This window comes from Pithys albifrons, chromosome 8 (assembly GCF_047495875.1).
Source record: "Pithys albifrons albifrons isolate INPA30051 chromosome 8, PitAlb_v1, whole genome shotgun sequence".
Taxonomy (NCBI): Eukaryota; Metazoa; Chordata; class Aves; order Passeriformes; family Thamnophilidae; genus Pithys; species Pithys albifrons.
Genome location: NC_092465.1, coordinates 678,883 through 700,745, shown reverse-complemented (window position 1 = coordinate 700,745; position 21,863 = coordinate 678,883). Strand labels below are relative to the sequence as shown.

Sequence of the window (21,863 nt, the reverse complement as noted above, 5' to 3'; positions counted from 1 at the left end):
AGGCAGGGCCAGCGCCCGGGCAGCCAACACGGCGAGGCACCAACAGCCCAGCTGAGAGCAGCACGAAGGGAGGAGGGGGAAGAGGCATCGACCCTACCTGTCAGAGCGAGCTGCAGCACCTGCTGTTGGCTACTCAGCACCACATGGTCAGCTCTGGCCTTCAGGGCAGCGCCAGCAGAGCCCCAGCACCTCCCAACTGCAGCGTCTGCCACACTGAGGAGCAGCAGCTACTGACGGCACCAGAACACGGCCACGCTCTGGATGTTCCTCCCAGCAACCAGCACCCTGCAGAGATGGTGGGGAAGGTGGCAATCAGTGCTACTGTGCACCCACAGCCCCTTCCCTGTGCAGTTTGTTACAGGAGCAGAACTGTGGGAGCCTGTCCCGAACACAGGGAGGTACAGACGGGAATCCCTCTGACCCCGGGCCCTGTGAACACAGGGAGGTACAGACAGGAATCCCTCTGACACCGGGCCCTGTGAACACAGACACAGGGAGGTACAGACAGGAATCCCTCTGACACCAGGCCCTGTGAACACAGGGAGGTACAGACAGGAATCCCTCTGACACCGGGCCCTGTGAACACAGACACAGGGAGGTACAGACAGGAATCCCTCTGACCCCGGGCCCTGTGAACACAGACACAGGGAGGTACAGACGGGAATCCCTCTGACACCGGGCCCTGCGAGCACAGCCTGAGGAAGGGAGCACCAGCACCTGCAGGGGGGTCACCTGCATGCTCAGGGTCCAGGGTCACACAAACAACAGTGGCACTACAGCCACTCACTGCTGTTTGACTGGGCTCCTATGCCTTTGAAAGCATTAGTCTAAAATAGTGGTTTGGCTCCAAATACAGTGCAGAAAAAAAGGGAATTTCTTGAAAGCATTTCCATGGAATTCCACACGTTTCACAGTCAACAACATTTTATAAATTCATGATCCCAAAATACTTTGTAAACCCGAGTGAATTCAGCTTTCTAGCACTGCTAGGAAACATAATTACTCCTTATTTTACAGACATGCACAGGTATGTACAGCACATAAATGCCTTATGCCCTCAGTGTGTGGCCACAGAACCTGTGACAGCAGAGTTCAAAAGGTGAGTTTTTTGCCAGTGTCATTGACCTCTAACTAAGATGCTCTTAAACTGTCTCAGTCCTGACTACCCTCAGGCCTTAAAGCAACCAATCCATGCCCACCCTGGGCAAGGCCAGTGCCACCCGCCCTGGGGACATCCCTCAGTCCTCACACTCACAGGAGATCCCCCTGTTCAGCACCACCACTGCACCCTGCTGTGCCTGCACAGGTGAGCAGGTGAGTCTGTAACCTGTTTACACCAAGATGCCCGTTTGGAAGTTCCAGTGCTGAGAACATAAATGAATTAAAGCAGCTTTTTTTTGGCAGGGCCAAGGGGGCTGAACTGGTGCCTAATTATTGTACAACGGCTGTCCCCAGATCCTATTTTAGCATCGGGCTTTCATTAAATTTAAGCATGACTTCAGAGTACCAGCTGGCTGGAAAAAAACAAAAACCACAAACACAGCCCACCCACAACACCCCACTGGTGTTCTTTCCCCCGCCCATGTTCTCTCCCTACTCCCTCTGAGGGTCTGGAAGACACGAGTTCATTTGGAGAGCTGGCCCCAAAAGCAGATAAGTTCTGCAGGAAATGGCTATTTTTAGCCCTCCCCTTTCACCTCAGCTCCTCCACACACCATCTCCTGGGGAAGGATCTTTCTGCTCTGTGTGAGAGGTGAGCTTTAGCAGGTTGCCTCAGCAGAACAAATGCAACCAACTCCTTATGTGTTAAAAGAAGGGCACAAACAATCACCAGGATATCAAATATCCAGCTACTGAGGCACAAAATAGAATTCTCATGTCTCAAAGTGTGTTGAGTTGTGAGTTGCAGGAACTCAGTATGGCCAAAGTCCCTTTATGGTGATGCCCACAGAGGATGAGGCTGAACTTTTGAACACACCATTTGGGCCTTCACCAGCTCTTCTGTCAGTAACCAACGAGCCATCCTGTTCTCCACAGAGCAGGAACATGAGCCAACAACTCAACAGCTCTGCAATCAAAACATTTGCAGTTTCCTAGTGCACCTACAAAAATAAGTTATTAAAGAGCAGTTACAACAGTTCCTGGGCAGTGGGACTGACACACAGACTGCCACCAACACCTCTGCAAGCACCATCAGCACAGCTCAGTGGAATCCCTTTCTCAGCTCCAAACTTTGAGACACCTAAATAAGCCTTAAAACTTGAAAATATGTAACAGTTTTATTCCCTCGGGCTGTTTCATTTAACCACTGCCTCACTTTCTATATTCTGGTCTAACTACGGTTTGGGTCTGTAAGAGCTGATTATTTACAAACCGCGATGGTTGAGGGGCGATCTGACAGACCGTGGGGTTGGGCTGAGAATGGAGCCAGAATGAACCACACCTGTCACTCAGCGAGGAGACAAAGCCAGAGATTGGCAGCCAGGAATGCCCCCTGGTCCTGAGCCATGGGCAGGGAGCTCACCCCCTGCCCCCAGTCCCGAGGAATGCAGGGCTTATCCCAGCAAACAATTGCTGAGGAAAGCAAACCTCTCCAAACACCGCACACACTTAACACCTCCCGGGGGGAGCACAGCGCACACAGGAACTTCTTGTCTCCTTACAACAGATCTGTAACACCTCCTCCTCCAAAAAACAAAGTTTCGGCCATCAAAGGGCCGAGCCCCGCACTCGAGAGCGCTCCCAGGCAGGACTCGGCTCTGCCCTTTCAATTGCAAGGCAGCCCAGCACTCTTCAAACGGCTCCAGCCCTTCAAGGACAGAGCCTGGAGAGCATTTGCAAAGTGCCTGCCGCATTCCAGGTCACCACCGTCCCTCTGAAGATGAGTGTAAGGATCACAGCAGAGATCGCATTACAGGAAACAAAAGAAAAGGTTAAAAATAGACTTGTCATTGCCCACAGCAAACCGCTCCAGCCCCTGAGAGAGGCTGAGCCGCCTGCAGTGCAGGCCCCAGAAACACGGGCGGGCTGGGACAAGAACCTGCTCTCCTTCCAAAGCTCAGTGCATCGTTTCTAAAAGGCGTTTTGTACAAAAGTGCCAGTTCTGCAGCTCAGCCCAGAGCCTGAAAGCTCCCAGCAGTACCAGCACCCTGAGGCACTGGTGGCCCCGCACACCGACAGAAACCCAGACCGGTTCAGAGCCCGCTGAAGGTGAATTTCTCTCTCAATTCCTGGAAAACAAAACGGGTCAATTCCAGTTTACTGTAAAAGTGCTGCTGGACACCAGTTATTTTTACAGATTACCAGAGCTGGAAGGACTGCCCAGGCAGCTTTCCCTGCTATATCCATGCCCAGATTTCCCAGCCCAGCACGTGGAGCCTCCCGGTTCACAGGCAGAGCCCACCCGACCCTCTGCAGCACCCGGGCCACATCCTGCTCCTTCTGAGCCAGAGACCCCTCAGGGAAGTGGATTTCATCCCTTCTCCATAAAATCATAATGGTCTTTACGAGATTTTTAACCAGACCTAACTTTGTATTTTATATTAAATTTTTATTTTACCTTGTACCTTAGTTGGTCAGTTATCTTCACCCTGCACAGCTTTAGACCAAGAGGAATTTAACTCAACAGCTGCAAGATGAACTTTAAGAAATAAACCCAAACTGCAGCACAGTGTCCCTGCCAGGCCAGCACGGGTTAATGAAAGGAGAGGGAAACCGGAGCGCCCCCGCCCTGCCCCTGCCCCTGTCCCTGCCCGGGGCGATGCCGAGACCCTCGGGTGGCACCGCGGGGGCTGTGCGGGGCGGGACAGGGCACCGGCCCGGGCACCGGCACCGACAGACCCTCCCGGGGGACTGGCACCAACCGACCCTCCTGGGGCACCGACACCGACCCACCCAGGGGAGTGGGACTGACCCGCCCGGGGACTGGCACCGACCGACCCTCCTGGAGCACCGGCATCGACCCGCCCGGGACACCAGCATCGACCGACCCAGCTGGGGGGCTGGGACTGACCCTCCCGGGGCACCGGCACCGCCCGGATGGGCACCGAGCCGCCCTGGGGACAGGGACTGACCCTCCCGGGGCACCGACCCTGCCGGGGCAGCGGCACCGACCCTCCCGGTGCGGCGGGACCGACCCGCTCCCGCTGGCGCTCGGGCCGTCGGGGGCGCGGATGGCGGCCCGGGGCTGGGACTGACCTGCAGCGGCGGTGGGGCGGTGGTGACGGTGGGGCGGTGGTGGCAGCGGTGGCGGGGGCCGGGCCGGGCCGGTCCCTCGGGCCGGGCCTGCGGCGGCTCCGCTGACAAAGGAGCGCGGGCGGGGCCGCGCCCGCACCGGCAATGGCCGCGCGTCACTTCCGGTGCGCCGCACCGCCCCCTGCCGGGGAACCGCCACACTGCGGGGACATGGCGGGGACATGGGCGGGTATGGAGGGGGTGTGGGGGGGTATGGAGAGGGCATGGGAGGGGGCATGGGGGGGTATGGGGGGATATGGGGAATGGGGGGGTATGGGAAGGGCATGGGAGGGGGCATGAGGGGATATGGGGGGATATGGGGAATGGGGGGATGGAGGGGGTGTGGGGGGGTATGGAGAGGGCATGGGAGGGGGCATGAGGGGGTATGGGGGGATATGGGGAATGGGGGGATGGAGGGGGTGTGGGGGGGTATGGAGAGGGCATGGGAGGGGGCATGAGGGGGTATGGGGGGATATGGGGAATGGGGGGGATATGGGGGGGGACATGGGGGGTATGGGGAATAGGGGGGGACATGGGGGGGTATGGAGGGGTCATAGGAGGGGGCATGGGGAGGATAGGGGGGAAGATATGGGGGAGGATATGGGGGGAACATGAAGGGGGATATGGGGGGACTGGGGAGGACATGGGGGATATGGGGGGAAGGGGGGATATGAGGGGGGACGGGGGGGGATATGGGAAGACATGGGGTGGGAAATGGGGGATGTGAGGGGGGCATAGGGGGGACATGAAGGGGACACGACTCCGCCACGTGGTCACGGCGAGGTTGGGTGCGCAGGGAACCAAATCCCATCCCGATCCACAGGGAATGAGGCGGCTGAAGGCACTGAAGGCAGCCGGAATGCCGGGGTGGGACAGGCTGGAAGGGACCACAGTGTCACCTGGTCCCACCTCCCTGCTCAGGGAGGGTCATCCCAGAGTCAGATGGGATGACCATCCCATGGCACAGGATCGTGTCCAGATGGCTCTAGAATGTCCCCAGTGAGGAGACTCCACACCCTCTCTGGTCACTGCACAGCAAAGAAGTTCTCCCTCCTGTCCAGGTGAAACCTCCAGTTCCTGCCCATTCCTCTTGTGCCCTTCCTGGGCCCCCTGAGCAGATTCTGGTCCATGCTCTGCCCCCTCCCTGGGCATCAGTTCCTGCCCATTCCTCTTGTGCCATGGCTGTACCCCCCGAGCAGAGCCTGATCCATGCTCTGCCCCCTCCCTGGGCATCAGTTCCTGCCTGTTTCTCTTGTGCCATGGCTGTGCCCCCCAAGCAGAGCCTGGTCCATGCTCTGCCACCTCCCTGCAGGCACTGCCAGCCATGGGGAGGTCCCTCTCAGTGTCCCCTGCTCTGCCACCTCCCTGCAGGCACTGCCAGCCATGGGGAGGTCCCTCTCAGGGTCCCCTGCTCTGCCCCCTCCCTGCAGGCACTGCCAGCCATGGGGAGGTCCCTCTCAGCCCCCTCTGGAGGCTGAACAGCCCCAGCTTCCTCAGCCTGTCCTGGTTTGTCACCCTCCCCTGGACCTGTTCCAGGAGCTCCATGTCCCTCCTGCCCTGAGGAGCCAGAGCTGGACCCAGCACTGCAGATGTGCCTCCCAGGGCTGAGCCAGACTGCAAATATCCTGGTCAAGGCTGGTGTGTCTCACTTTCTAAAAAGAAAATAATCTGACTCCAATTTTTGCAGTGAATTACTCATAAACTAGTTATTGCCATGTCATAATATTTAAGTTTGAAGGTGACTTCAGTCCTCTTGAAGTTTAACCCCCCTCATCCACCTGAATGAACTCCCCAAAATCAGATACTCTTCCAGCCATGGTCCTTCAATCCCACTCCATGTCATAGAATGATCCCAGAATGGTTTGAGTTGGAAGGGACCTTAAAGCTCATCCCTTTCCAGCCCCTGCCATGGGCAGGGACACCTCCCACCAGCCCAGGGTGCTCCAAGCCCTGTCCAGCCTGGCCTTGGACACTCCCAGGGATCCAGGGACAGGCACAGCTGCTCTGCCCAACCTGTGCCAGGATCTGCCCACCCTCACAAGGGAAAATTTCTCCCCCATATCTAATCTAATTCCTAATACCTAATCTAAACCTACTCCTCTTTCAGTACCATCAGCAAGAATTAGACAATGGGCCCTGTTTTCCCACCTTTAGGCTACATGAAGGTCACCACGATGCAAACACCTTCAGTGTGGTTTGGTGGAACCGTGTCCCTGTGCCAGCTGCACTCAGGAAACCTCACTGAGGCTCCTGGAACCCCTAAAGGGGAAAGTGAAATGGTTTTCCAGGTAAGTTGCATCTAATTATTATCAACAGAGTGCTTGCATTGTGACATGATGAATTAAGAGCATGAAATCCTACATTTAAAACAAGGCTGAGCAATCCTGAGCAGAGCAGCTCCATCAGAAATTCCCAAACATTATTTATTGGCCTGTTCCCAGGGTGTGTATCCCTGCCCTGCTCTGTTTTTCCCCACAGCAATGGTGGGGTGACACAGTTCTGCCAGCTGTGACATTCCCTCTGGGATCAGTGTGGGCTGCCCAGGTGGCCCCAGAGGCACAGCCCGTACCCGTGGGGAGCACAGGCTCCTGCTGACCCTGCTGCAGCACAGCCACCAGCCATGTGACAGTGACGGGCCACAGAGGGGCAGGGAGGGGGCTCCTTGTGAGAGACCCTCAGGAGAGACCCCTCTAATGTCTCTCAGGAACTGGCAGGGGCTGCCAAGGGAGGTTTAGAGTGCCCAGCCCTGGAGGTGCCCAAGGCAGGACTGGCTGTGGCACTCAGTGCTCTGGGCTGGGGGACAAGGTGGGCATTGGGCACAGGGTGGGCTCCAGGGGCTGGGAGGGCTTTGCCAAGGTGGGCATCGGGCACAGGGTGGGCTCCATGGGCTGGGAGGGCTTTGCCAAGGTGGGCATCAGGCACAGGGTGGGCTCCATGGGCTGGGAGGGCTTTGCCAAGGTGGGCATCGGGCACAGGGTGGGCTCCATGGGCTGGGAGAGCTTTGCCAAGGTGGGCATCGGGCACAGGGTGGGCTCCATGGGCTGGGAGGGCTTTGCCAAGGTGGGCATCGGGCACAGGGTGGGCTCCATGGGCTGGGAGAGCTTTGCCAAGGTGGGCATCAGGCACAGGGTGGGCTCCAGGGGCTGGGAGGGCTTTGCCAAGCTGGACATCGGGCACAGGGTGGGCTCCATGGTCTGGGAGGGCTTTGCCAGCCCAAATAATCCTGTGATTGTGCCTCAGGCTGGAGCAGGGGCTGTGCCCTGCCCTGCCCTGCTGCTGCTGCTGAGTGACAGGGGACGTGGCTGTGCTTTCCCTCACACATGCAGCACTTGCCAAGCAGTGCCATGAGCAGCTGGGAGCTGAGGGGCTCCAGGACAGGAACAGAGGCCATGGAGGGGCTGCCCGAGTCAGGTGGGGGCAGCAGGGAGGGCAGTCCCAGCCATGGCAGGGTGGGAGATGATCCTCATTCCCTTGGGAAAAGGCAGGTGCACAAGGGGTTGGGAGGAGCTCCTTTGTGCATACAGCCCATTTATGCACCACTCTCCAAATGGGGCCAGGATTTGACTCACTATGAGTAATAGGAATGTTTTAAACAGAGAAAAGAATACTAATTCCCTTAAAAATACAAATAGGTCTGGCTCAACAGCACAGGGCCAGTGATTTTCCATAGTGTACTGCCAAGTAGCTGAATGTGACATTCAAGTAGCTCATGTGTAGGTGTTCCTCAGGAGAAAATGCAGCTCTAACAAGGACCAGTTTTGAAAAGAGAAGACTAAAGGTTGGGTATCTAACACAGCTTTTCAGAGTCTAACCAAACAGCCACATTTCCAGAAGTGCCAAGCTTCCCTTGAGGCTCCACAGGTGGTGCTGGCAGCCAACACTTCTGAACTCCCACCTGCTTATTTGCAGGCTAAAGCACTTCTGACAGTATCCCACGTGGTTATTAGAGCTCCCAACAAAGGGTGGTGCTGTGCGAGCCGCCCCTCGCTAATGGCAGGCAGGCTGTGGGGCTCCCAACAAAGGGTGGTGCTGTGAGAGCCGCCCCTCGCTAATGGCAGGCAGGCTGTGGGGCTCCCAACAAAGGGTGGTGCTGTGAGAGCCGCCCCTCGCTAATGGCAGGCAGGCTGTGGGGCTCCCAACAAAGGGTGGTGCTGTGAGAGCCGCCCCTCGCTAATGGCAGGCAGGCTGTGGGGCTCCCAACAAAGGGTGGTGCTGTGAGAGCCGCCCCTCGCTAATGGCAGGCAGGCTGTGGGGCTCCAGCAGACAGAGGGAGCCGCAGGGGTTAGGAGCACTTTGCATGGAAAAGTTTCTACTTCATGTCTGGTAGAAGAACATGAGTTTTGGAACCTGTCATTGAGTAACCCACGCATGGCTCACCAAGGGACAGCTGTTGCTAAGAGCTTGTTCACAGCCACGGGAGGAACCAGTGCTGGGAACTGGAATTAGGTCCCAGCAGCTCCTGCCCACAGCCTGCTGTAACTGGATCACATCAGTTTACATGCTGCTGATTCCTAATTAATGGGGAAGGAGAGGGAAGAATTAGGTTCCTGAAGTAATCAGCATAATCTGTAAATAGGGCTATTCTTCTATCCTTCTTATTTGTCATCATAAGCATCCTTACAAATAACTTTGCTTTCCAAAGGGTGCAGGGTTTTATCAATTATCTTTTCTATCACTACCATGAGTGTTGCTCAGAAATTCCAGCTGCAAGTAGAATTTTATCTGTAATAACATTATTTGGGGAAAAAAGCAAGGCTGGAGTCTGAGAGGGCTGTCATGCCAAGGTGCTGGGGTTAGTGGCTGGCAGTGCTGGCTGGCAGTGGCTGGAGCCAGGAGCGCTGGTTGTGCCCTGACAGAGGCCTGGGGAGGATCACAGGGCTGTGTCTGTGCCCCAGGTGCTGTGCTGGCACAGTGAGGGCAGGAGAGCACCTGGCATGTCAGGTATTCCACAGTCCCCCAAGGAAGGGTGGGAGGGGTTTGATGAGACTATGCATACACAGCTGACTTTGCACAGCTCTGCAAGGACTGAGTGTGACTAAATCTGGGGTCTTCTAGTTCCTGACAGAGAACCTTGTGTGGCTCTTGCCATGCCATGGCACAGTCTGGAACTTCTTCCCAGGCAATGTTTGCATTCATCAGGTGTAATAATGGCATGTCCCTGTGAAAGGAGCACTGTGGGCTAAAATTGTCACGCACAGACATCAGAATAAAACACTATAATGTTATGCAAATACCACACTCTTCAGAAGTCTGTGGGCCCCAGAACACAACACGCACAGAGCACACCCTGAGCTGTGGGACAGGTTCCCCCTGTCATCCTTCCACACAGAAAACCCTCCCAAGACAGTGACTACAGCAAAACCAGGCTTCTCTGTTTTGAAACTATTTCCATGGCAACCTGAACTGCCTTGGTACTTTTTAAATTCTGCTTCTCCCTGGAGCAGCTGGGATTTCAAGTCAGACCACAATGCTCTGGGAGTGTAGAAACAGCTCACACAGCTGAGAGATGCCATAGAGGAAATGTCTGGAAGACTGAGGAGCTGCAGGACCCCAGCCCAGCCACCTCACTTGGTAGAACCATCTCCTTTAGGCTGTGGTGCCTTTTCAGTCTCTGGGGCAGTGAGTGCTGTCCTGTCCCACCAGAGGGGAGTGGGCAGGGCTGGGGGTCTGGGCCAGCCCAAGCACCGTGGAGGGACAGCCCCGGGACTGGGCAGAGCCCAACAGCAAACCCCACAAACTGTCACTGTCACTCCTTCTGAAATACACAGTAAAATGTAATTTAGTTACAGCACATGAAACAAGGCTGTGCATGACGAAGCCACCCTGGTAATTGCCTTCAGTGCTGCTGAGGTTTTTAACTCTTTAGCATTATTAACATCAGGACATGAAGCCTTTGCTCATGTGCTCGAGGTGAGATGTGGTACAGAAATAATAATCCAGGTGACCTTCCAAGCTGCTGCTTGTCATAAATTATTTTCTTTTGCCTTGGGGAAATTTCTAAATATATATCGGTGTATATATACATGCAAATAAGCAAATCTGGCTGTTGCAATGTAGGGACGTTTCATCACCGCCCCTCCCAGCACAGTCAGCACCAGTCCGAGCACAGCTGCTGAGGGAACCCCGGGAAGCCCTGGGGTTGGAAATGAAAGAGCCTGGTTTAACAGTTAGCTGTGATCAGCTAACAGGGTGCCTGGGAGTACACGGATTGCATCAGGCGCCCGTGAGTCACAGGGAGCCGCGCTGGGCTGCGGGACTGGCTGGTGATGCTGCTCCGAGCGGCCGGGGATGCTGCTCCGAGCGGCCGGGGATGCTGCTCCGAGCGGTCAGTGATGCTGGTCCGAGCGGCCGGGGATGCTGGTCCGAGCGGCCGGGGATGCTGCTCCGAGTGGTCAGTGATGCTGCTCCGAGTGGTCAGTGATGCTGGTCCGAGCGGCCAGGGATGCTGGTCCGAGTGGTCAGTGATGCTGGTCCGAGCGGCTGGGGATGCTGGTCCGAGTGGTCAGTGATGCTGGTCCAAGCGGCCAGGGATGCTGGTCCGAGTGGTCAGTGATGGTGGTCCGAGTGGCCGGGGATGCTGGTCCGAGTGGCCAGGGATGCTGGTCCGAGTGGCCGGGGATGCTGCTCCGAGCGGCCGGGGATGCTGGTCCGAGCGGTCAGTGATACTGGTGTGCCAGCTCCCCTCACGGCTCCCCTCACGGCTCCCCACACGGCTCCCCACACGGCTCCTGGCACAGCCCCAGCAGCTGCCCCAGACACTCGGCGAGTGTGAGCACAGCACCAACACTCCTCTGCTGTCCCGCTGCCTCTGCAGAGCTCACCCCAAGAGCTCCTTCCACAATCCTCCTTCCATCGTACACACCTTTGCACCGCAAACCCCACGGACTTTGGGGCATCAGGGAGCCAGGTGTGACTCAGTGTGAGCACAGAGGGGAGAACCCACTCCAAGTAATTAACAATAACGTATAATTGCTACCAGTTCAGTTTTACACAGATGAGAGTATTACTACATTAAGCAGACCATGTTCTTGCATCTGAGCACTAACAGCATAACTCATTTTCATGCCATCTTTTAAAATAGCTCTGGTAATTAGTCCTGTGCTTTCCAAGCCCATCACATGCAGTGCTTTGTTTTCACCAAAACACCCACCAAAAAGTGCTCAAGTTCTCTGATTGCAAAGATTCACTTCAGGCGGCTGCGCAGCTCCTTTCTGTTCCGGGTGTTATTCAGGAAGAGCCAACTGGAATTTACTGAAATTACATGGAAATATAAAGGATGAAACTGCTCCCCAGCTGGGTGGGGAGCCCTCATGGCCAAGGCTCAGGCCAGGGGAATCTCACAGTAGAGTTGGGGTTTGGGGTGGAAAGGCCAGCAAGGTCATTTCCATCCAGACACCACAACTGGGACCACAGGCGAGCTCTGCCCCTCACCCACCAGAGCAGCCCCGCAGGCACTGGGCACTGGTGACCCACTCAGTGCCACGCTCAGTGCTACACTCAGTGCCATGCTCAGCACCCTGCTCAGCACCAGCTCAGCACTGTGCTCTGTGCCATGTTCATCAAAGTTTTGATGACAGGTGCACTGGCTTCTTTTCCCCCAAGTCACTGTGGCCAGGCCACCCTCCCCGACCACTCCTGCCCAGTGCCAGCCCTGCATCCCCTCAGCCCCTCTGGCACATCATTCCCTCTCCTGCCCAGAGTGGGTGTCCCCAGTGCCAGCCCGGCATCCCCTCAGCCCCTCTGGCACATCATTCCCTCTCCTGCCCAGAGTGGGTGTCCCCAGTGCCAGCCCTGCATCCCCTCAGCCCCTCTGGCACATCATTCCCTCTCCTGCCCAGAGTGGGTGTCCCCAGTGCCAGCCCTGCATCCCTCTGGCCCCTCTGGCACATCATTCCCTCTCCTGCCCAGAGTGGGTGTCCCCAGTGCCAGCCCTGCATCCCTCTGGCCCCTCTGGCACATCATTCCCTCTCCTCCCAGCTTTTTTTGGCCCCTGTCTGTGTCTGTCATCTGGCATTTCAATGTAACGAGAGCTCTCATTGCTAACATTTATAGCAGCACAATATTTAAGTTCCAGGGCCTGTACCCCATGTTGTTGGTGTCCCATTGCCAGGCCCAGCTGCAGGGTCCCCAGCCCTCCCCTGGGCTCACACCGGGGCTGTGCCAGCGGGTGACACCGTGACAGCGGGTGACACCATGACCAGCAGGTGACATCGTGACCAGCGGATGACACCGTGACCAGCGGGTGACACCGTGTGACAGCGGGTGACACCGTGACCAGCGGGTGACACCGTGTGACAGCGGGTGACACCGTGTGACAGCGGGTGACACCGTGACCAGTGGGTGACACCGTGACCAGCGGGTGACACCGTGACAGCGGGTGACACCGTGACAGTGGGTGACACCGTGACCAGCGGATGACACCGTGACAGCGGGTGACACCGTGCCCGGCTGTGCAGCAGTGGGTGAGCAGGAGCTGCAGGGACGGCTGGTGAGCACCACCAGCAGATCCCACCCGGGTGGGCACCCAGTGCCAGCCACACCCAGAGAGTGCTGGCACACGACGGGCAATGGAGGGTTTGCCAAACTGGTCCTGCAGCAGCAGAGAGGAGGAAACAAGAGAAGGATACCCAGTCACCAGAGAGCTGGTTGTTCAGTCTGTCCCAGGGCACAGGGGGACAGGGACAGCAGTGGCTCCCAGCCAACACTCACCACCTGGCCCTGGTGGTCTGGGGTCAGCCCAAAGCCACAGGTCCTGGACACCCCGAGGGTTGTACAGAATGAGAGGCTTCTGCTCCTTAGGATCACAGCAAGCAGCTCAAAATGCAAACCCCAAAGGTTCAGTCAGACAATATAGGAAAAAACTCCATTTTTTTAAGTTTTGATCCAACCTCCAGATCTCTCTTTCTGAGGTCAAATGGAGGGAGCCTCCACCTCTGCAGGAGCAAGGCAGGGACCAGCAGCCATCTCAGCACCAGTGTCCTCTGCTCCCACTCATCTCTCAGGACTCCCCAACTCTCCATGGGCTGAGGGGGGTCTCATCACCTGCACCTCTGTGTGAAATGTTCCTTCTGATTGGAGATCAAGGCCAGGCTGAGCTGCAAAACCATGTCAGGTACTTTGGAGCAGCCTCGACACACATTATTCTATCTGGAGAGCAGACCCAGGAATGAACTGCAGACCCAGGAATGAGAGGAGGGGCTGGGTGCAAGGACTTGGCCATCCTTGTATGCCACCTGCCAGCAGAGACCACAACCCTGATGCCCCCAAAGCACAGGGAGTGCAGTCAGAGCAGCAGGGGCAGGGCCTGAGCAGCTCCCAGGGAGGACAGGCTGAGGAAGCAGCAGTCATGGGGAGGGCAGTTCTCATCCAGTGATTCTCACAAAGCCAGGCATCGCATTTATTCTCCTCTCCAGCAGCTGATCAAGTGGCTGGTGCAGGGAAGACACATAATTCACCGTCTGACTGAGGACAGAGAACTGCAAACTGCTCACTGTGATGCTTCTGGACAGCTGGAAAGGGACAGAGGGAGAATGTTTGCCACTAGTGGAAGTGACAGAAATACCCCGGCGGTGTGTCAGGGGTCAGACAGCCCAGCACAGCCAAGGAGTGCCAGGAGACACCGTTGTATTTAAATAAAGCACTCTGGGAGGGCCCAGATTCCTTCGGCTCTTCTGTGACTGGCAGGGCTGAGGGCACAGCCTGACTCATGGCAATGTGACCCATCTGGCTGTTCATTGCAGGGTCCTTCCTGGGAGCACAATTCCTGTGTCTGGGACAAACCACAGCTGTAATTGCTGCAGCCAGAACTCAGTGCTGCTGCCATAGCTCAGCTCCAGAGCTCAGGGAGAGCTGGGCAAGGGCACGGGAAGCAGAGACAAAGCACTGTGTGACACTGGACACTTCCAGGGATGGGGCACACCTCTGACAACCTGTGCCAGGGCCTCCTCACCTTCACAGACAACAATTTTGTTCTAACATGTATTCTAAATTTCTAGTATTTTATTTTAAAAAACACCACCCCTTGTCCTATCACAAGAGGCCCTGCTAAAAAGTTCGTCTCCAGCTCTCCTGAAGCCCCTTCAGGCCCCTCCAGCGGCTCTCAGGTGTCCCTGGAGCCTTCTCCTCTCCAGGTGATCCCCCCAGCTCTCCCAGCCTGGCTCCAGAGCAGGGGGATCCAGCCCTGGAGCATCTCCGGGGCTTCCTCTGGACTCTCCAGCTGCTCCACGTCCTTGTGCTGCTGTTCCCAGGGCTGGGGCAGCTCTGCAGGGTGAGGGGTCTCACCTGAGGGGGCAGAGGGGCAGAGTCCCCCCCTGCCCTGCTGCCCAGGTGGGCGGAGGTTTCAGGGTGCCGGCGGATGTTTCCAGAGCATGTGCAGCTTCTCGCCCACCGGCGCCCCCTCCTGTCATTTGGGGTCTCGGGTTGCTCCAACAGAGCGAGCCGCGTTCTCCTGCAGGGCTCTGGGAGGGTCCCACAGCCGGGCGCCTTCAAACAGCTGGCAGTGCTGGGAACAGCTGGCAGGGCTGGGAACAGCTGGCAGGGCTGGGAACAGCTGGCAGGGCTGGGAACAGCTGGGAACAGCTGGGTTCGTTCTGCCGTCAGGGAGGCGCTGGCGATGACGTCACAAGCAAAAAGGGTAAGGAATTTTCTGTCCGTGCCCTGTGCAAGGAAACGTTTCCACACAAGGTGGCACCTGTCTCCTTCCTCCCAGCCTCGAGCCGGAGACGCTAAAAGACACCTGAAGATATTCTCTGAAATGAACTCCTGGCAAGCAGGATGCAGACTCCCTCATTAATTCCCTCATTAGCGGTCGCTTTTCCCGGGGCACAGCAGGAATTGCGGTCAGCGCCGGGGCCGGGCGGTGGGGACAGGCAGGAGGGAGGGATGGGGTGACAGAACTGCCCCCGCCCCGAGTGCCCGGCTCTGGGACAGCCCTCGGAGCCTCCCAGGGCCGGGAGGGGCCCGGGAGGATCCCCTGCCCACCCCAGCAGCCCCCGGCAGATGGGCAGAGAGGTTTATGTGCTGCAGCAGATCTGCCTGTGCTTTATCTGGAGGAGCTTAATGCTCTGTGCCTGTAATTTAAATCACAATGAAGGTATTGCAGAATATCTTTTCGTGCACGGTGCAGACCAGCCCCAGCTCTGGTGATTGTGAGGTGGTTTTGCATTCTGGAATGGCTGAAGCCACTTCCCCTTCAGTCCCACAGCTCCAGAGATGCCATAAGGCCTGACATCCCTGTCCTGATGTGAGCAGTGTCTCCGATCCACAGCCATCAGAGACACCAGGGAAGGTGAGGAAGGGTCCTGTGGGTCACTGGCCCACATACTTCCATTGGCATTCACAGGGAAGAGTTACAGCAATGGAGTGTCCTTCTGATCCCTGTTTGCACGGTAGGGAAGGAGCAGGGCTGTCCTGCCACCCTGTGCCCTTGGTACCACACTGCCCTGGCTGCACAGAGCCCACTGAGCACCTACATGACCCTTCATCCCAGAAACAGGGCCTGGCACAGGGTTGTTCCTCCTGAGTATCTGCTCTGCAGCACAGCCATCAGCCCCATCCCACCCAGCCCCTCCCCAGGGTGTGCACCCCTGATCCCTTCCCCTTCATTTTCCACAATCAGCTCAGGGGCTCTGGGCATCCTTGGGGACACATCTCCATTTATTCCTACTCCCTTCCTCAGCCATGGCTGGTGCCCTGCTGTGTGCCTGCCTGCACTGACGAGACTCCAGTGCGAGCCTTGCAGCCTTGGGTGGCTTTAAACCTTCAAGCCCATGGTGAGGCCATGGAGCTGCCACAGCCCTTACTCACGTCAAGGTCCTTGGTCCTCCGAGCTGCAGACAAAGGCAGGGATATGTCCTGAAGGCTGCAAGAAACCACTTTGATTTTCATGTGGTAATTTTTAACTCCTCTCATGCTTCCACCTGTCTCCAGCTCCTTGGTCTCTGCCTGCCCAGGGCTGGCCCAGTTCTTGTGGGCTTGGGCTCCCACACCAGTGGGGCAGGACAGCAGGCCAGGGAGGGTGCAGGACAAACCCTCCCTCTGCAGCCTCCCTGAAGGAGAAGAAGAAAGGTCAGGGTGCGAGCCGCGATTGAGGCTGACAAGCAGCGTGTGCTCCGGCTCTGTGTCATTCGCCTCATCGCCGAAATCTCCTCCCACCGCCCCCTCCCGCCTCCATCCACAGGCACCAGCGGCTGCAACAGGCACCCACGAGCCCAGAGGCCGAAGGACAAAAGGATAAAAATACTCGTGTGAAAAAGAAAACGAAAAAAACCCAAAGCAGGCACCATCTGGATTGTGAGCCTGGAGCGCAGGGAAGCGCCGGGCAGGAAGGGAGCGAGCAGAGAGCGGCTCGTTTGTGGGAGCAGCCGTGTCTGCTGCCACCACAGCTGGGCTGCAGGGCAGGGACAGCCACTCCCCAGCTCTGCCTCAGCAAAATGGGCACCTGCACGAGCCTCTGTGGGTGCTCCCAGCAGAAAACCAGGCGATGTGGGGCCCTGGGGAGGGCTGGTGTCTGCACAGGAGGTGGGCAAGGGGCAGTTACCAAGAACATGCCATCCCTGAGGTGTGGAGGGCTGGGACATCCCACCCATCCCATGGGATGAAGGCCTGGAACAGCTCACCCATTCCCATGGTGTGAAGGGCTGGAGCAGCTCACCCACCCCCACAGAGTGAAGGGGGAACAAAAAGCAGCTCAAGGAGGACAAGGGGGAACTGCCTCATTGTTCATCTTCCTTCTTATTCCGTTTTCATCCTGCCTGGAGGCATGGAAGGAACTCGGCCTTGGGAGAAGCAGGATGCCAAAGCCAAGGTTTGCTGCTGAAGCAGATCCAGGTGGGACCGAGGAAGAGGCTGTTTGGGACTGTGGGCAGCAGCGATGCAGTGGTGGGACCGGGCAGAGCCAGGGGCAGGACCTGGGCCACTGTGGAAAACCTGCAGCAAACTTGCAGCAAACCAGCACCGATCCCAGCCAGAAACTGGCCGGTTTAACCCCAGCTGGAGCCCTTTTCCCGAGGTGTGCGAGGGACCAGCCTGGTGCCCCCTGACCCTGCCCAGGCAGGTGTGCGTGGCCGCCCCCCTTGTGCCTGCCCGCAGCCCAGGACACCCAGAGCACGGGCACAGCCTGCCCCGGCAGCCCCCGGGCAGGGCGGGCAGACCCCCTGCCCGCCCCCGGGGTGAATCCCACGCTGTGGGCAAGGCTACAGAGAGGGAACAGAGAGAAAAGCGACTCAGCCGTGCCCACAGCTCCGAGAAACATCCCGCAGCCGAGGGAGGGGCAGCGCTCCCAGCCCCTCCGGCGCAGCCAAGACGGGACCGGCGCATCGGCGGCTCCTGGAATAGCCACACACGCGTCAGGCAGCTGATTCCTGCCTGAAATAAATGGGTGTGTGGCGGTGCTTCACCTCAGGGGAAACATGTCCTGACAAGCTGCAGTTCCTCGCGTGCCCTGAGGGTTTGTGGAGCCCAGTTCCTTCGCAGAGCGTTTTACCGACTGCCCCCGACGCCAGGAGCAGCTTTATACCCACAATAAGCAAGGCAAAACAGGGAGCCAGAGCGAACAGCTGAAAACAATCCACACTTTGCCCCCCGTGTTTGCTGTTCTGGCTTGACAGCGCAGGGCTGGGGAGGGGAGCGGGGCTGGGAAGGGGAGCGGGGCTGGGGAGGGGGGCGGGATGCTCCGTGCTGCGGGCACAGGGCTGGGAAGGGGAGCGGGATGCTGCGGGCACAGGGCTGGGAAGGGGAGCGGGATGCTGCGGGCACAGGGCTGGGAAGGGGAGCGGGATGCTGTGGGCACAGGGCTGTGCTCCTGCCGAGTGAAACGCTCCCCGGTGCTGCCGCTGCCGCTCCCTCACGCCGAGCGCCATCAATCATCGCCAGGGGAATGTACCGGGCATCGCTCCCACTGTGCGTGTTCACCGGCTCCCTGCAGAGCTGTAGGGGCAGCAGAGGCTCCCATGAGCTGCCAGGGTGGTGGTGCAGGAGCTCACTCTGCTCGGGCACAGCCCGCCCCCCTGCTCGGGCACAGCCTGTCCCTCCGGCTCGGGCACAGGCTGCCCCCCTGCCCAGCCGCGCCCCCGGGCGCTGCCGGCCCTGGCACGGAGCGAGCTGCTCTCCAGGGCTGGAATCTCACCCACCAGCGGCCCCAGGAGCTGCAGGAGCGGCAGCGCGGGAGGGAAGGCAGAGACAAGCGAAGCGGAGGAGGAGCCGCTCGGGCTTGTCGGGAGCAGAGGCTGCACAGCCCCGGCAGAATGGAGCCCCCCGAGGTGCACAGGCTGCCATCCCATCCCTGACTGCTCCAAAATAGCTTTTACCGTGGCAGGAGGGGTGGCGGAGGGGCGCGGGAGTGCTCGCTCTCCCAGCTCCTCCCTTCCCGGGGTCTGTCTGCACTGCCATGTGTTGCTGTGCCGTTGCCTTCCCTCATCGCGCTGTATTTGCCATCGCCTGGCACAAACGGTAACAGCTCCACTCCCTGGCACTCGCAGGGGGTGGATTCAGCTCTGAATCAGGCACAGTCACCCGGGGCAGTGCTCTCTGCTTCTCACCATCCCCACCTCCCTGTTCTGCCTCGAGAAACAGGCAGGCGATTGGGCCATTGAGACGAGCACTGCCAGGTCCCTTTCAACTGAAAGTAATTTATTTTAGCATTCTCCTGTATCCTATCCTATTACATTATTCTATTCTATACTTTTATTATATTTTTCTCTGTTGTTCTGTTCCATTCTATTCCATTCCTGCAGGAAAAGAACAACCACGGTTCAGTTTGGGATATACAGAAAGCCATCCCAAAGGAGAACCACCATGAGGAAAACAATCACCAAGGAGGAAACCAAATGTGAGGGACTTTCCATACTGGCCAGACAGGCCCCAAAACCTGCACAGCCGTGGCAGCTGCTGACCCTTCTCTTTGACATCAGTTCTGGGAAGACAAAAGCAGAATCCAACCATTTCCCTTGGAGCAATCATGTTCACCTAAACAGAACACACTTGTTCTTTTACCTTGGGCACAGCAGGGACAAACAGCACAGGAACATTGATTACACACCAGTTCTCAGCCTGCCATTCCAGGCAGCTGTGGCTCCAGGGGATTCTGTCCCTGCTCACTCAGCAGGATCCCCCTCCAAAATCCCTCCCCTTTGCCCCAGGCAGGGCATGAGGGAGGTCCCTGTCTGGGACTGAGCACACCGGGGGCAGAGGCTGTGATGGGGCAGGGATGGAGCCTCACTGACCATCAGGCAGGAATGTCCCAATGGCCCCTGGCTGTGCTGGAACACTGGTTTTAGTGCATAAGGAAATATTTAACTTAAGAAGTTGTCCATGTGCTCTGGGAAATTGTTTTCTTGGGGGGTGATTTGAGCCTTGCCAGGTGTGCCCAGAAATACTCCACCATGAAGGCAGAGAAGGGGGGCACAAGGAAATGCTGCCTTTGCCAGCCTAAGCAGCCACCTCCACTCATGGGAGCACTCACTGGCACGGGGCTGTACTCACTTCTGCCCTGCCACAGGGTCACTCCCATGTCCAGCTGTCTGTCCACCCATTGCTCCACCAAATCCCTCCAGCACTGAGTCCTCCCTCCCCACTGAAGGCCCTGCCCAGCCATGGCCTGCAGGACAATGAGTGCTGTGGTTGGGCTCAGCCCACTGCAGAGCCAGCTCTTCACAGCGCCAAGACAGAGGGACACCAAGGTCCCTCCTCCTCTAAACTCCCTCGGGGCTGTGAACTGCAGGCAGCGCTGGAGCCACTGCAGATCAGAGGAGCAGGGTGAGGATTTGTGCCATCCCTGCCCCATCAGCCACATTCGCTTTGCAAGCAGGTCATTTCTGTGCCCACTCATCCCACAGTCTGGTCTGGGCTTGAGGCACAAGCTGTTCCCTCTCCTTCCTGCACCAGCGACAGTAACACAGCCCTGTGTGCCCAGTGAGCCCCTCAGCGAGGGCTGGGTGGCTGCCCAGCACCAGCCCACCCCCACCATGGGCACATGGGGTGTATGGCTCATGGCTCACGGCTCATGGCACAGCCAGTGCTGCCTCCTGGCCCTGTGCCCCTGCAGGAACACATCTCCTGTTGGGAGCAAGGGCTGCTGGAGGCAGGAGTGGGACAAGGGGAGCCTCCTGTTCCTCCACCAAACAAGCCCAGAGAAGGAGGAGAACCCTCAGGAAGCCTCAGCCTGAACTCACCTCCCACAGACCATTCCCTGCTGCTGCTGTTTCCCACACACTGTAACACTCCCCAGACACGACTGTACAGTCCTGTGTGGAGGCCATGGCAGGAACCACTTTCTGTGGAAAACCACAGCCAACAGAGAGCCTTTGGCAGGAGGAAGGTGTGTGCAGCCTCAAGTAAAGTTTTCTGTGTCCCTCACAGTGCAATCTGGTGCTCTCTGAAAAGGAAAAGAGTCTCCAGATCCTTATTCTTCAGGAGTGCTGTGGAGCGTCAGTAATAAGTCATCTTTGGCAGGCATATGTGAACAGCATCCAGGGAGAGAGAACTTCATCAGAGCAGAGAAATCCTTCCTGCCTGCCTTTGGTACAACTCCAGCCAGCCTGAAATATCCCTGAAGGCTCTGCTCCCTGCCCTTCTCAGAGCCATCCTGACTCTGGCTTGGGCAAGGTACCAAATTTACATGTTCCTGGGCCACTGTTTTGCAATGTTTGTTGTTTTTTATATGGAGTTTTGCAGTTTAAGGGGTTTAGATGGGTATTTGCCCAGCAAAATGGGCATCTGCCCAGCAAAAGGCTGCCCCATTAGCAATTTCCTTGCCTGTCCCATTAGTGAAGCAGGACTGTGTTACTGCCTGGGTGCCAGGTGCAAGGGAGCCCCACAGGATGTGCCTTCACCCACTAATTAATTACCTAGCATTTGTCTAATTAACCAGAGTTTCCATCTACGATGCCCAGAGGCCAACAGCAAATACCAGATTTTGTCCCTCCAGCTGCTGCCTAAAGTATCTCCCAGTGCCACACCTGCTGTCACCGGGATGGGCAGCAGGACCAGTATCTCCAGTCTCCTCCCACTCCTGAGGGAGCATCACACGGTCCTCCCATGGCCCCGGAGCATTCTGGTCCCCCAGACTGGACTGGAGCAAGGCTGCAGCTGGACCCTGGACCACACACTGTCCTGAGCTGTGATGGGGACAGTGAGAGCAAACAGCACCGTCCAGGCACTTTTGAGAGTGAAATCAGGACCTGTTGTGAGTGGGGCTGGAGGGTGGCTACAGCCCAAAACCTGTCTTTGTGCACCCCAGACAAATGCAAGGAAGTTTCAGATTTGCACCACTTGGGGCCAGAAAACAGCACAGCCAGCAGCAGTGTCTGAATGAGTGGGGCTGGAGGGTGGCTACAGCCCAAAACCTGTCTTTGTGCACCCCAGACAAATGCAAGGAAGTTTCAGATTTGCACCACTTGGGGCCAGAAAACAGCACAGCCAGCAGCAGTGTCTGAACACCAGACACAGCTGAGGACACAGGGGGTGGTTTCCTTCCCTTTTCATCAGGGGATCACTTTCAGCTGACTCTGGTAGAGCCACTATGACTGAAACAACAGGTTGCTCAGGGTGAGTAACAGTGCAACATTTGAATTTGTTTTAAACAGATAAGAAAAATGTTCTCCGGGTTTGTCTAAGCCTCATTTATAAAGCCT

The 21,863-nt window shown here is 57.4% G+C and overlaps 2 protein-coding genes and 1 long non-coding RNA gene across 8 annotated transcripts in view; 1 reads left to right on the top strand and 2 right to left on the bottom strand.

Annotated features, from left to right (window-relative positions):
* The window catches only part of ACVR1 (activin A receptor type 1), a 54,705-nt gene extending 50,371 nt beyond the window's left edge, over nucleotides 1–4,334 (bottom strand). For 2 of the 5 annotated variants that reach the window (XM_071562753.1, XM_071562756.1), the window contains exons 1-2: nucleotides 4,198–4,283; nucleotides 98–285 (exon numbers count right to left, since the gene is read on the bottom strand). The gene's annotated coding sequence lies outside the window, so the exon portion shown is untranslated. Of the gene's footprint in view, nucleotides 1–97; nucleotides 286–1,978; nucleotides 2,137–3,559; nucleotides 3,581–4,197 lie in introns of those variants that run through there. The other 3 variants (XM_071562754.1, XM_071562757.1, XM_071562755.1) reach the window with 3 other exon arrangements.
* Nucleotides 4,335–5,066: 732 nt separating this feature from the next.
* Nucleotides 5,067–20,148, top strand: LOC139675287 (uncharacterized). 2 transcript variants are annotated; one of them, XR_011698466.1, is made up of 3 exons: nucleotides 5,067–5,294; nucleotides 6,388–6,521; nucleotides 18,966–20,148. It is a non-coding gene; the product is annotated as an uncharacterized lncRNA (long non-coding RNA). The 2 variants fall into 2 exon arrangements; XR_011698467.1 differs by lacking the exon at nucleotides 18,966–20,148 and adding an exon at nucleotides 13,650–14,505 and having other exon boundaries at nucleotides 6,341–6,521.
* CCDC148 (coiled-coil domain containing 148) overlaps nucleotides 14,432–21,863 on the bottom strand; it is a 70,840-nt gene continuing 63,408 nt past the window's right edge. The window contains exons 17-18 of the mRNA XM_071562752.1: nucleotides 16,039–16,280; nucleotides 14,432–14,889 (exon numbers count right to left, since the gene is read on the bottom strand). The gene's annotated coding sequence lies outside the window, so the exon portion shown is untranslated. The remainder of the gene's footprint in view (nucleotides 14,890–16,038; nucleotides 16,281–21,863) is intronic.